At 45.0% G+C, this 14,362-nt stretch overlaps 1 protein-coding gene and 1 long non-coding RNA gene across 4 annotated transcripts in view; one reads left to right on the top strand and one right to left on the bottom strand.

The window, feature by feature from the left end:
• The window catches only part of LOC120916549 (polynucleotide kinase 3'-phosphatase), a 777,425-nt gene that overhangs the window by 263,683 nt on the left and 499,380 nt on the right, over positions 1-14,362 (bottom strand). The gene's annotated exons all lie outside the window — the stretch shown is intronic.
• Positions 9,823-10,461, top strand: LOC120916551. The gene is made up of 3 exons (XR_005744003.1): positions 9,823-9,852; positions 10,008-10,147; positions 10,311-10,461. It is a non-coding gene; the product is annotated as an uncharacterized LOC120916551 (long non-coding RNA).

Here is a 14,362-nt window from a genome sequence, read left to right as displayed (position 1 = left end):
GCAGCGTGTCATCCATGGTTGGATCGCCATTTTGGCCCTGCACTCTCTGTGCCCATGTCAGCTGCGTAGGAACCGGGGATCTAGTAGGGCCCTGCAGCCTTTGAGTATAATATAACTTGGGGGGGATCTTTCCCCTGTTGTTTAGCCGCCTTAGTCGTCTTACCGCCAGCCTCCGGGTTCTTTTCCGATCCGCGTGCTGCTTTCTGCTGCTGAGAGACCCCAGCGCCATCTTGGATGTCCATAGCCGAGGAGGCCGCAGCTCCCTTCTCTGGTTTACGGGTCATTCGGACCCTCGCCGATCGCCTAGTCGCCCACCGCTAAGGTCTGCGGAGCGTACTGACTCAGGTGGACCGGTCGCCTACATCGGTATTATCCGGGAACGGGATCACTGTAGGATCGTTAGCGGGAGCTCCGTGAACTGCGACTGTTCACATGCCTGTCCAGGCCACGCCCCCATCCATTTGGGTCTTTAATGCTACCCAAGTCCTCAAAGGACAAATCTGATTTCTTAGAGACCCGAGAAAGGGCTGCATCTAATTTGGGGGGGGGGGTCTTGAAAAACTTTTCTTCTTCCTCCCCAAATGGAAACCTTCTCTTCCAGGTTTTTAGCTTCCTTTCTGGGTCCTGCCATTCCCTCAGAATTACTTCCTTAAGGGTTTTGTGCACCAGGAATACCCTGGACTGAGGTTTTCCTAAGCCTTTATACAACTTATCCAGGGACGTTGTCTGCACTGGAGGTTCTGGGATATCTTCAGAGGCATAAATTGCCTTGAGTAACTGTCCCATGTCCTCCACAGGAAAGAGATCCCCAAGTCTAGGACTGTCACTGTCCTGGCTTTCGGGGTCTGAGCCTTCCCCCTCCTCTAATGAGTCCTCCTCGGACTCCTCTGGGTCCTCCAGCTCATATACTCCTGAAGCAATAGAAGAGGGAGGCCTCTGCGGGGTCCTCTGACTTCTGTCAGATGAATGCCCCAGAGATAAAGTCCCTTCCCTAGAAGACGAAAAAGAGGGACCCCACAATCAGGAGAATGTCAGTGTTTGTAAGTCACCACATCCCTAGAGTTATGGAAAAAACATGAAATACCCCCTCAAGGGTGGGACTTTATAAGTGACACAAACACGTAAATGAGTAGAAAAATATATAGCAAATGTATTTAAACAATTCAAGTCAGGACATCATACAGTGTCCTAGGATAAAAGACCACATGCAAGTGGTATACAGATCCTATGTGTAAAGCAATAAAACAGACATGAGACAAAAATTGGTCCAACCCGACAGCCTTTTCGGTATCTGTGATCCTTCTTCAAGGGGTATTACAGACGATCATTGTGTCAGAGAAATACATGTCTATTAGAAAAGAGATATATACACATATTACATAGAAAAAATTCAACTTAAACAATATTTACAACTCAAGTGACCGAAATTGTTAAAAACATGGGGAAGGGGAGACAAGAAAAGGACAGCCATACAACTATGTCATTTATCAAAACAGATATGAGCTACTTACAGTCAATAAGATCTGTAGATAGAATCCTGTCTCAGTGTGAAAGTACGCCAAAAACAAGGGGAGAATGCTGTATATGGAGATCAATGTCTCTGTGTTCACATGGAGGATATACAATCATAGCCTACCAAAAAGGTCCACGCCTAGGGAAGGAGGGGAAAGAGGAAAGAAAAAAAAAAAAATATATATATATATATATATATGTATATTTAATTATTTGTTGCATTCAAAGAGTTAAATGCAGACACACATTTATAGCAAAGAAGAGTAACCCCATAGAGCTGGTAATCCAAAAATGGAGAGTAACTTACCAGATATGGAAATCCATATAGGAGAGGGTATGCATGTGCCAGAGAACAAAAGTTCAGCCACAAGGAGACAAACTACCCAGATTGTCCTATGTTTCAGGAAGGGTGGATTGCTGGGTGATCGCAAGCAGAGATCACTGGAAAAAGGAATTTAGGAGTATATATAAATAATATGTATGGCTAGTCTGGTGAAGTGTGCATAAAGGCACAGCACCAAAAACAAACAATAAGCCAAACATCAACAACCAGTGGTCCTACCTGCATGTGAGAAGTCTCCATAAGTCCAGCAGACGCCATGACAGTCAGAGACAATAGTGTCTGCAATGGGCTTAAATAGAGTCCATTGGTGGCTATGGCGCATGCGCGCGCACGTGCTGCGTAGTGACGCAATTGCGTCTTGGAAAAAAAAAACAAAAAAAACGGGATGGGCTTGAATAGAGTACATTAGCGGCATAGGCGCATGCGCGCGCACGCGCTGCGTAATGACGCAATTGCGGAAATTACGCTATTGTGATGAAGCTCGCAAGTGGACACCAGCACACTGATATCAATGCGGTGACTACACTCGAACAATTATTGCCTGCACAGTCCAAATAAATTTACCAGACGCCATGATAGTCAAAAATATGGACGTCGCATGTGTCGATCAGCATGGTAACTCCATTGCTGCAATGACACATATAGTAGCGTTGGCATGATGACGCAATCGCGGCAGACGGGTATAAAGTCGCAATTATATCAATGTCAATATGGTGATTCCATATATGACATTGATCAAAAATTTAAAATAAAATAAAATTTAAAATTGAAAATAATAAAGGGAGGAGATATCACTTAAATAAGTGATATTGCCAGTGCCAATCCACCCTTACACAAGTATGTAACCCGAATTAGGATGACAATGCCATCAATACAGGGAGAAAAAAAAAAAAGGGGGGGGGGTGGGAAAGAAGGAAGGAAGGGAGATGGAGAGGGCCTTTCGCACAGCGCATGCCGGATATCGCCCAAATGATGGGAAGCAGTCGGCATGGAGTGTGCGCTGACGCAAGAAAGCAGAAATTACTGCAAATATGGGGGGCAAACATAACAAAACCCAGGTGGTGAACCGTAGGTGCGCATGAAATGCCCCCCACGTGCGTCAGGTGGGGGCCAAACAGATACCCTCACCCGCGAAGCATTATACAGCAAATAAGTGTACAAAAAAATGGTCGTACATAGTAGAGCATGGATATTTGGAGGTCAAACAAAATGGAGAGGAGGGGGGATGGATGTGGAGAAATCTATTCCTCCCATCCCCCGGAGGAGAACCCCTCCAGAAAAGGGCGATAGCTAACTATTTCATTAAGGCCTGGTTTTCTAGTAGCATCTAGCATGGCTATCCATCTTGTCTCCCTTTGCAACAAGGTCCTATTCCAGTCGCCCCCTCTACTGTTGGGGTGTATTCTATCCAAAATGAGGAATTTGATTTTAGGGATCATCCCACCATGGGCGTCTCGAATATGGCGCCCCAGGGGGAGGTCCGGGTCTGCTTTCCGCATACATGTAATATGTCTGGAAGCGCGTTTAAAGAAAGGTTGTTTCGTTTTTCCAACGTAAAAAGCCCCACAGTGGCATGAAAGTAGATATACCACTCCAGGTGTTTTGCAGTTCGCAAAGTGGGAAGGTCTGAAAGTTTTACCATCAGGTAATAGAATATTGTCCCCAATGTTCATATATTGACACAGATTGCATCCTCCACATCGGAAGGTGCCAGGTCTTTTACATGGATCTGTGCGGAATTCACCAACGTATTCACTCTGAGTAAGGCTATCTTTGAGTGACTTGGTTTTACGGTAAGTGATCAAGGGTCTTAATGGTACATAGGGGGCTAGTAATGGATCTACACTTAACAGATGCCAATGTTTAGAGATAATCCTGCCCACATGTTTGCTCTGCCTATTAAACCTGGTAATGATCCGAAGGGCATTTGGATTTGCGTCGGTCGGTAATTTCTTACATTGTTTTTTCTTGGTAAGTAGGTCATTTCTTGGTCTGGCACTGGCTTTCCTAAAGGCCTTTTTGAGGCAAGTTAGAGAGTAGCCTCTTAGAAGAAGCCAATCTCTTAGCTTGTCAGCTTCTATTTTAAAGGTCTCATCCTTTGTACAGTTGCGGCGTAGCCGCAAGTACTGGCCAAAAGGAATAGATCTAATTAAAGATACAGGATGTGCGCTTTGTGCATGTAGAATAGAATTACATGCAGTGTCCTTTCTAAACAACGCACTTGTAAGTTTACCAGATGGGTCTTTCTCAATGGTCACATCCAAAAAATTGATTGAAACATCACTATAAGTCATAGTGAAGGTTAAATTGTATGTGTTGTCATTCATGGCTGAAAGGCATGCTAATAACATTTGGGGGGTACCAGTCCAGACCAGCAGGATATCGTCAATATATCGACTCCAGTGTATAATGTGGTCTGTTAGGGGCAAATAAGCCTCCTCAGACAGAAACCCCTGCTCCCACTCCCCCAGGTACAGGTTTGCGTAGCTTGGGGCACAAGAAGTCCCCATAGCTACGCCCTGTACCTGGAGGAAGTGGGAGCCATCGAATGAAAAAACGTTTCGAGTGAGAACATGTTCCAAGGCTGAAAGCAAAAAATTGTCAAAGGTCCGGTTGTCTCGATGGGATTGGGATAAAGTGTGTCTGATCACCTCGATGCCCCTCCGGTGGGGAATGGAGCTATAGAGAGCCTCCACATCAATAGTCACCAGAAGGGCATCAGGGGGAACAGACAGACCATCCAGTTGTTGGAGAAGGTGCAATGTATCTTGAACAAAGGAGGGTAAATTATTGACGTATGGACGTATTTGTTCGTCTATAAATTTACTAATGTTTTCTGTGATACTGCCACAACCCGAAACGATAGGATGTCCGGGGGGTGGTATCTTGTTTTTATGAATCTTGGGAAGACTATAAAACGTGGGAATTCTGGGGTGCATAGTCCTTACAAAATTCCACGTTTGAAGATTAATGGTCTTTATAGCATACGCATTGTCAATAAGTTTGTAAAATTCTTCATAAAATGTATTGATCTGCAGCCTAGAAGTTTTGGTATACCATCCATTGTTGCTCAAGATTTTTAGACACATCTCTTTGTATTGCTGGTTATTCATAATTACTATATTACCGCCCTTATCCGCTATATTTAGGGTAGCAAATACCCAAACCCCCATATCTTTTTTCCCACAATCTCGAGACTGTCTACTCTTTTTATGTACTCTTTTACTCCAAAAATTTATAGAGTTCATATATTTTAGAGATTATTTTTCCTTTCTTGTTTGCGGCTCCTAGTGATTGAATTGTTTTGTCCTTTAGCTCAAGTTAATTGAAGTTAGAATATTTTATTTTTTATTTTGTGATTTCTTTCTTGATTTACTGTATCATCCTAATTAGGTCCCACTATGTTTAGATCCAAAGATTTTGAGGGTCATATGGCCAGATATAGAGAACAAGCTAAAAAAGAGACACAAACTTCCGAAATGACGGCATGTTTCTCACAACTATCAAGACTAGTTGAGAGAAAAGCACATCTATTATGGCATATTGAGGGTTTTGAACAATATATCAGAGAAGATATGAACCCTTTAGGACTTCGTATCCAAATTTTTCCCACTTTTGAAAACATTGAAGAATCGTTTAAAATAAAATGGGAAAAAATTTTACAACAATGTAGTCTCGTCATGATGAGACTTCTGATTGATGAATATTCCACAAGAATTTCTAGGCTTAATTTGGATATTGATAAAGTCTATACACAGTTAAGATCGTGTGAAAACCTTGATGGCTATAAAGTCCAAGAAGAAAGCATTAAAACCCGTTTGGACCTATTAGCAAGCAATACTCTACCTGTCAAGGAGAGAAAGTTTTGGCGTGACAAAATTGCTTTTAAGGAATCAAGGGCATACCATTGGCATAATAAAAGCAATTTTAATGCTCGTCAGAAATCTAATAAAAAGCGAGACACGGGTAGAGAGAAGGGGTCCAATACTTCTTTGAACTCCTCTCTCTCCTCTTCCTCTCAGGTATCCAATCCTGAGAAGAAAAAAACATTTAAGAATAAATGGAAATCTCCCAATAAAGGCATTAACAAAAAACAATGTACAGTGGAAGTCAACTCAGGTCTAGTTGATGGTGAGGGTGCAAGTAACAAATTATCTGGACCACGTGAACAATCAACCTCTAGCATACTTTTTCCTCATATTGGAGCGCCGGACTGGGGGAATCCACTGACGGACATCAATACAACAAATATGACATCATAGCTGAACTCTATGCAATCTAATGAGGGAAAAAATTTAAACATTATTAACCTTTCTGATTATACCCTGTCTTTAGATGAACCATCAGTCCTTTCAAGGGGTCTCAGCTTCTGCCCGGATACAGATGTAGATAGATTTGAAACTATAAAAGATCTACATCTTTTTTCAAGAAAACTACTCCTAAAAAGTATGTATGACAAAAATAAGCATATTCCCGATGCAAAGGAAGCTGAACTAATCCAACATGAACACGATGTAAAGTTCCTGGTTGATTTATCAGAGGACCATGATGATAGAGATCCAATTGATAAAATCGATTTGGACAACTTATTGACGTCTGTTGTTCCAGAAAAAACAATAATTTTACCTAAAATACAATCATCATTAAAGAAAAAATTGGATAAATTTCCCGCTCTAAACGCCAATATGAATCTGAACGCGTTCCTAACCATGGTGTCTAGGGACATCAACAGATTAAATTTTCACCCCACCTGTTCATCTAATTTGACCAAAAAAGAAAAACTTGCTCTAGATAACCTTATCAAACAAACACAATTAACTATCAAACCAGCGGATAAGGGCGGTAATATAGTAATTATGAATAACCAGCAATACAAAGAGATGTGTCTAAAAATCTTGAGCAACAATGAATGGTATACCAAAATTTCTAGGCTGCAGATCAATAAATTTTATGAAGAATTTTACAAACTTATTGACAATGCGTATGCTATAAAGACCATTAATCTTCAAACATGGAATTTTGTAAGGACTATGCACCCCAGAATTCCCACGTTTTATAGTCTTCCCAAGATTCATAAAAACAAGATACCACCCCCCGGACGTCCTATCGTTTCGGGTTGTGGCAGTATCACAGAAAACATTAGTAAATTTATAGACGAACAAATACGTCCATACGTCAATAATTTACCCTCCTTTGTTCAAGATACATTGCACCTTCTCCAACAACTGGATGGTCTGTCTGTTCCCCCTGATGCCCTTCTGGTGGCTATTGATGTGGAGGCTCTCTATAGCTCCATTCCCCACCGGAGGGGCATCGAGGTGATCAGACACACTTTATCCCAAACCCATCGAGACAACCGGACCTTTGACAATTTTTTGCTTTCAGCCTTGGAACATGTTCTCACTCGAAACGTTTTTTCATTCGATGGCTCCCACTTCCTCCAGGTACAGGGCGTAGCTATGGGGACTTCTTGTGCCCCAAGCTACGCAAACCTGTACCTGGGGGAGTGGGAGCAGGGGTTTCTGTCTGAGGAGGCTTATTTGCCCCTAACAGACCACATTATACACTGGAGTTGATATATTGACGATATCCTGCTGGTCTGGACTGGTACCCCCCAAATGTTATTAGCATGCCTTTCAGCCATGAATGACAACACATACAATTTAACCTTCACTATGACTTATAGTGATGTTTCAATCAATTTTTTGGATGTGACCATTGAGAAAGACCCATCTGGTAAACTTACAAGTGTGTTGTTTAGAAAGGACACTGCATGTAATTCTATTCTACATGCACAAAGCGCACATCCTGTATCTTTAATTAGATCTATTCCTTTTGGCCAGTACTTGCGGCTACGCCGCAACTGTACAAAGGATGAGACCTTTAAAATAGAAGCTGACAAGCTAAGAGATTGGCTTCTTCTAAGAGGCTACTCTCTAACTTGCCTCAAAAAGGCCTTTAGGAAAGCCAGTGCCAGACCAAGAAATGACCTACTTACCAAGAAAAAACAATGTAAGAAATTACCGACCGACGCAAATCCAAATGCCCTTCGGATCATTACCAGGTTTAATAGGCAGAGCAAACATGTGGGCAGGATTATCTCTAAACATTGGCATCTGTTAAGTGTAGATCCATTACTAGCCCCCTATGTACCATTAAGACCCTTGATCACTTACCGTAAAACCAAGTCACTCAAAGATAGCCTTACTCAGAGTGAATACGTGGGTGAATTCCGCACAGATCCATGTAAAAGACCTGGCACCTTCCGATGTGGAGGATGCAATCTGTGTCAATATATGAACATTGGGGACAATATTCTATTACCTGATGGTAAAACTTTGACCTTCCCACTTTGCGAACTGCAAAACACCTGGAGTGGTATATCTACTTTCATGCCACTGTGGGGCTTTTTACGTTGGAAAAACGAAACAACCTTTCTTTAAACGCGCTTCCAGACATATTACATGTATGCGGAAAGCAGACCCGGACCTCCCCCTGGGGCGCCATATTCGAGACGCCCATGGTGGGATGATCCCTAAAATCAAATTCCTCATTTTGGATAGAATACACCCCAACAGTAGAGGGGGCGACTGGAATAGGACCTTGTTGCAAAGGGAGACAAGATGGATAGCCATGCTAGATGCTACTAGAAAACCAGGCCTTAATGAAATAGTTAGCTATCGCCCTTTTCTGGAGGGGTTCTCCTCCGGGGGATGGGAGGAATAGATTTCTCCACATCCATCCCCCCTCCTCTCCATTTTGTTTGACCTCCAAATATCCATGCTCTACTATGTACGACCATTTTTTGTACACTTATTTGCTGTATAATGCTTCGCGGGTGAGGGTATCTGTTTGGCCCCCACCTGACGCACGTGGGGGGCATTTCATGCGCACCTACGGTTCACCACCTGGGTTTTGTTATGTTTGCCCCCCATATTTGCAGTAATTACTGCTTTCTTGCGTCAGCGCACACTCCATGCCGGCTGCTTCCCATCATTTGGGCGATATCCGGCATGCCCTGTGCGAAAGGCCCTCTCCATCTCCCTTCCTTCCTTCTTTCCCACCCCCCCCCTTTTTTTTTTTTTCCCCTGTATTGATGGCATTGTCATCCTAATTCGGGTTACATACTTGTGTAAGGGTGGATTGGCACTGGCAATATCACTTATTTAAGTGATATCTCCTCCCTTTATTATTTTCAATTTTTAATTTTATTTTATTTTCAATTTTTGATCAATGTCATATATGGAATCACCATATTGACATTGATATAATTGCGACTTTATACCCGTCTGCCGCGATTGCGTCATCATGCCAACGCTACTATATGTGTCATTGCAGCAATGGAGTTACCATGCTGATCGACACATGCGACGTCCATATTTTTGACTATCATGGCGTCTGGTAAATTTATTTGGACTGTGCAGGCAATAATTGTTTGAGTGTAGTCACCGCATTGATATCAATGTGCTGGTGTCCACTTGCGAGCTTCATCACAATAGCGTAATTTCCGCAATTGCGTCATTACGCAGCGCATGCGCCTATGCCGCTAATGTACTCTATTCAAGCCCATCCCGTTTTTTTTTTTTTTTTCTCTTCCCCAAGACGCAATTGCGTCACTACGCAGCACGTGCGCGCGCGCATGCGCCATAGCCACCAATGGACTCTATTTAAGCCCATTGCAGACACTATTGTCTCTGACTGTCATGGCGTCTGCTGGACTTATGGAGACTTCTCACATGCAGGTAGGACCACTGGTTGTTGATGTTTGGCTTATTGTTTGTTTTTGGTGCTGTGCCTTTATGCACACTTCACCAGACTAGCCATACATATTATTTATATATACTCCTAAATTCCTTTTTCCAGTGATCTCTGCTTGCGATCACCCAGCAATCCACCCTTCCTGAAACATAGGACAATCTGGGTAGTTTGTCTCCTTGTGGCTGAACTTTTGTTCTCTGGCACATGCTTACCCTCTCCTATATGGATTTCCATATCTGGTAAGTTACTCTCCATTTTTGGATTACCAGCTCTATGGGGTTACTCTTCTTTGCTATAAATGTGTGTCTGCATTTAACTCTTTGAATGCAACAAATAATGATATATACATATTATATATATATTTTTTTCTTTCCTCTTTCCCCTCCTTCCCTAGGCGTGGACCTTTTTGGTAGGCTATGATTGTATATCCTCCCCGTGAACACAGAGACATTGATCTCCATATACAGCATTCTCCCCTTGTTTTTGGCGTACTTTCACACTGAGACAGGATTCCATCTACAGATCTTATTGACTGTAAGTAGCTCATATCTGTTTTGATAAATGACATAGTTGTATGGCTGTCCTTTTCTTGTCTCCCCTTCCCCATGTTTTTAACAATTTCGGTCACTTGAGTTGTAAATATTGTTTAAGTTGAATTTTTTCTATGTAATATGTGTATATATCTCTTTTCTAATAGACATGTATTTCTCTGACACAATGATCGTCTGTAATACCCCTTGAAGAAGGATCACAGATACCGAAACGGCTGTCGGGTTGGACCAATTTTTGTCTCATGTCTGTTTTATTGCTTTACAAATAGGATCTGTATACCACTTGCATGTGGTCTTTTATCCTAGGACACTGTATGATGTCCTGACTTGAATTGTTTAAATAAATTTGCTATACATTTTTCTACTCATTTACGTGTTTGTGTCACTTATAAAGTCCCACCCTTGAGGGGGTATTTCATGTTTTTTCCTTCCCTAGAAGACAGAACCTCTCAGCCACTAGTGCTAGGCTCTTCCTTAGATGCAATAACACTCTTAAGGGATTGGAGCGTAGTCAGCATCTCTGACTGTACTGTAAGGAAGTCCCTCATCACCTGTGAGGTTTCCTTACTCAACAATGTATGTATGCACTTGTAACAAAAAGGTTTTGCGTGATCCTGTTGGAGCTTTTCATTGCAATTTCCACACCTTTTTGCTCAAGGGGGAGGGGTACTTTTGCTTTTAACCTTGTGGGCCCCTTGAGCAGATCCACTGGGTTCCAAGGAGACAAAAAGACAAGACGGCACTAATTTTTAGCAGGCTGTACTCTCTCTCCTGCCCCACTTCCCCCCAAGGTGTGTGGGTAAAACCCCCATTAACCCAACGCTTGTAAAAATAGAGGAAAGACTCACCACTTGTGGTCCCCTCCTGGGTCTCAGCTGGTTCCTTCTTCCCAGGAGCTTTGCTGTGAGATTCCAGGTGGTGAGAGGGGCCTGTGGGACCTCGGCCTGGCTCCACCGGATTTTTAAGGCCAGGGCGCTGATCGGCGCCATTTTGCTGGAGTCCCGCCGCCGAAAGTAGTCCCATTTTGGCCTCTAGTGTCTGGATCTGCCATTTTGGTGTGTACCGGAAACCGGAAGTGATGTCGCCTGGAAACGGAAGCGGCATCATCTTGCTCCAACCAGCCTGAATGCTCACTCTTGCCTTAAGAGCATAGGCCTGTATGACGGTCTGCCTGATCTACCTAGAAATGGTGGACGACGAGACCGCCAGGCCCTTTTGTGGACCAGACACCGACACAAAAAGTGAGTCAGAGCCCAGAAACTGAGCCGTAGCAGACAGGTACACCCACAAAGTGCGTATCACGTCTAATGTATGTAGCGCAACCTCTTTAGGATGTGCCGGCTGAGGACACAAGGATGGAAGTACAAAGTCCTCGTTCAGGTGAAAGGCCAAAACCACCTTCGGAAGAAAGGAAGGTTGCGGGCGCAACACCGCCTTATCCTTATGGAGGTCAAGTATGGCGACTTGCAAGACAAGGCCGCCAACTCAGAAACCCGTCTGACAGAAGTAACGGCCACCAAAAAGGCCACCTTCTGAGATCGTGTCGAGAGGAATCGCTCTGATGTTTTCAAAGGGAGATTCCTGAAGAACCGAGAGCACCAGATTCAAATCCCATGGGGGAAGAGGTGGTTTAAGAGGGGGAAGTATATGACGAACCCCATGCACAAAGGTACCCACCAGAGAATGGGCTGCCAAAGGCTGCTGAAAGAACACAGCCAAGGCTGAAATCTATCCCTTAATGGTGCTTAAGGCAAGTTTCTGATCCACTCCACACTGGAAAAACAGCAGGACCCTGGAAACCGAATACGTCCGTGGACGCACCCCATCTCTACGCACAAAGCTGTAGGCCTTCCAGGTGCGATGGTAGATCTTCCTGGAAGAAGACTTCCATGCCCTCAGCATCGTTGAGATGACAGAGTCGAAAAGACCCCGGTCCCTTAAAACCTGGCTTTCAATAGCCATACCGTTAAAGCCAGCGACTAAAGCAGGATGAAGTATCGGATCTTGAGACAGAAGGTCCTCCTGCATTGGCAGCCTCCAGGGTACATCCGCCACCAGACGCACAAGATCGGTGTACCAAATACGCCGAGGCCAGTCTGTAGCGATTAGAATCACTGGGATCCCCTCGGCCTCCACTCTGCAGAGCAGCCCAGGAAGCAACTTCAAAGGGGGAAAGGCATAAGTTAGCCGATACTGACCCCACGGGGCCACCAATGCGTCTGGTGCATCTGCCCAGGGATCTCTGGACCTGGCCATGAACCTCGACACCTTGCGGTTGAGACGAGAGGCCAGGAGATCCATGTCCAGTGTGCCCCACCTCCTGCAAATGAGTTGAAACACCTCCAGATGCAATGATCATTCTCCCTGGTCCAACATCTGGCGACTCAGGTAGTCTGTCTGACAGTTTTCTACACCCGGAATGTAGACGGCCGACAGAGCCAGCACGCTTCTTTCCGCCCACCTTAGGATGTGAGCGACCCCGAACACTGCACCCGAGCTCCGTGTTCCCCCTAATGGTTGACATAAGCCACCGCCGTGGCGTCGTCCGACTGAATCCTGATTGGGCGACCATGCAACCTCCTCGACCACAAGGAGAGGCATAGCCTGATCGCCCGACGTTCCAAGACATTGATCGGCAGACGGGATTCCTGCAAAGTCCAGCGACCCTGGGCCGACTGCACCCCCCAGGCGACCCCCCCAACCTGTGAGGCTGGCGGCCGTCGTAATCACTGTCCACTGGAAGGGAAGAAACGACTTCCCGGACTGAAGAGCCAGGGATCTCAGCCACCAATTCAGAGAGACTGACTAGGTGGCTTACCTGAACCTGACGATCCAGAGACAATGGAGATCTGTTCCATTTGGACAGGATCTCCCTCTGCAATACTCGAGTGTGGAATTGGGCATACGGTACCGCCTCGAAGGAGGCTACCATCAGACCCAGGACTCGCATGCAAAAACGGAGACAACCATTTTTAAAATGCCAACAGCTTCAACGCAGACTGAAGAATCTGCAATTTTTCCAGGGGAAGAAAAAGACTCTCGCCTCAGAGGAGTCCAGAATCAACCCTAGGTACTCCAAACGCTGAGTCGGTACCAGGACCGACTTCTGGATGTTTAACACCCACCCAAATTCTCGGAGGGTCTTGCTGGCTATAGACACATCCACCTCTAATTCTGAACCAGAATCTGCTCTCAGAAGATCATCTAAGTAGCCCACGATGGCAATGCCTCGCTGTCTCAGCAAAGCTAGGATCGGTGCGTGCACCTTGGTGAAAACTCTTGGTGCTGATGCTAGTCCAAAGGGGAGGGCCACAAACTGATAGTGGTCTTCCCCTATCGCAAAGCGCAGAAATCTCTGGTGACTTGCGCAAATTGGGACATGCAAGTATGCGTCCTTGATGTCCAAGGATGCCAGAAAGCCCCCCGGATGGAGCGCAGCCACCACCGAGTGAATGGATTCCATGCAGAACTTCCGTACTCTCAGAAAGGCATTTAGGGCCCACAAACAGATTCAAATAAAATCCCCAAAACCTCTCGTCCTGCGGAACAGGTAAAACTACCCCACAACTCAGCAAGTCCTGCACTGCCCCCAATAGGGCAGACCGACAAGCCGGAAAGAGGGGGAGTTTTGAGGGAAAGAATCTGTTCGGTGGACAGGAAAGAAACTATCTTGTACCCCAAAGAGACCACCTCGCAGACCCACTGGTCGGAGAGCAGGGAGGTCCACTGAGCTGTGAACCTGCGAAGCAGTCCCCCCACCCAGGGGGCAAAACTTCATGCAGTGGCGGGTTTTAATGCCGGTTAGTTCGGCTTTGAGCCTTTGTCGGCCTGGAAGGATTTATCCGCGGGCCCTGACTGACGAAAATACCGCTTCCGAGTGGGAAAAAAAGCCCTGGCTTACGGCGCGACTCCTTCCCTTTGGTGGACTGAGGAAGGCGAGTCCTTTTGCCTCCAGTGACATCCTTAATAATGTAGTCCAGCGAGGTACCAAAAAGCCTCCCACCCTTGAAGGGTAAATCTGTCAGGGCTTTTTTGGTTCCTTTTAGCCAAATCAGGCGGCGCAAGACCACTGCCGAAATAGAGGCTCTGGATATCAAGGGGGCTGCATCCAGTGTAGCATCACAGACATATACAAGGTCCTGGACCAACTGGTCGGCCAGTCTAATAAATTTGGGAGGGAGCTGGTGCTCCTCCACAG

This window comes from Rana temporaria, chromosome 10, assembly GCF_905171775.1.
Source record: "Rana temporaria chromosome 10, aRanTem1.1, whole genome shotgun sequence".
NCBI lineage: Eukaryota > Metazoa > Chordata > Amphibia > Anura > Ranidae > Rana > Rana temporaria.
This window is presented reverse-complemented; position numbering and strand designations above follow the sequence as displayed.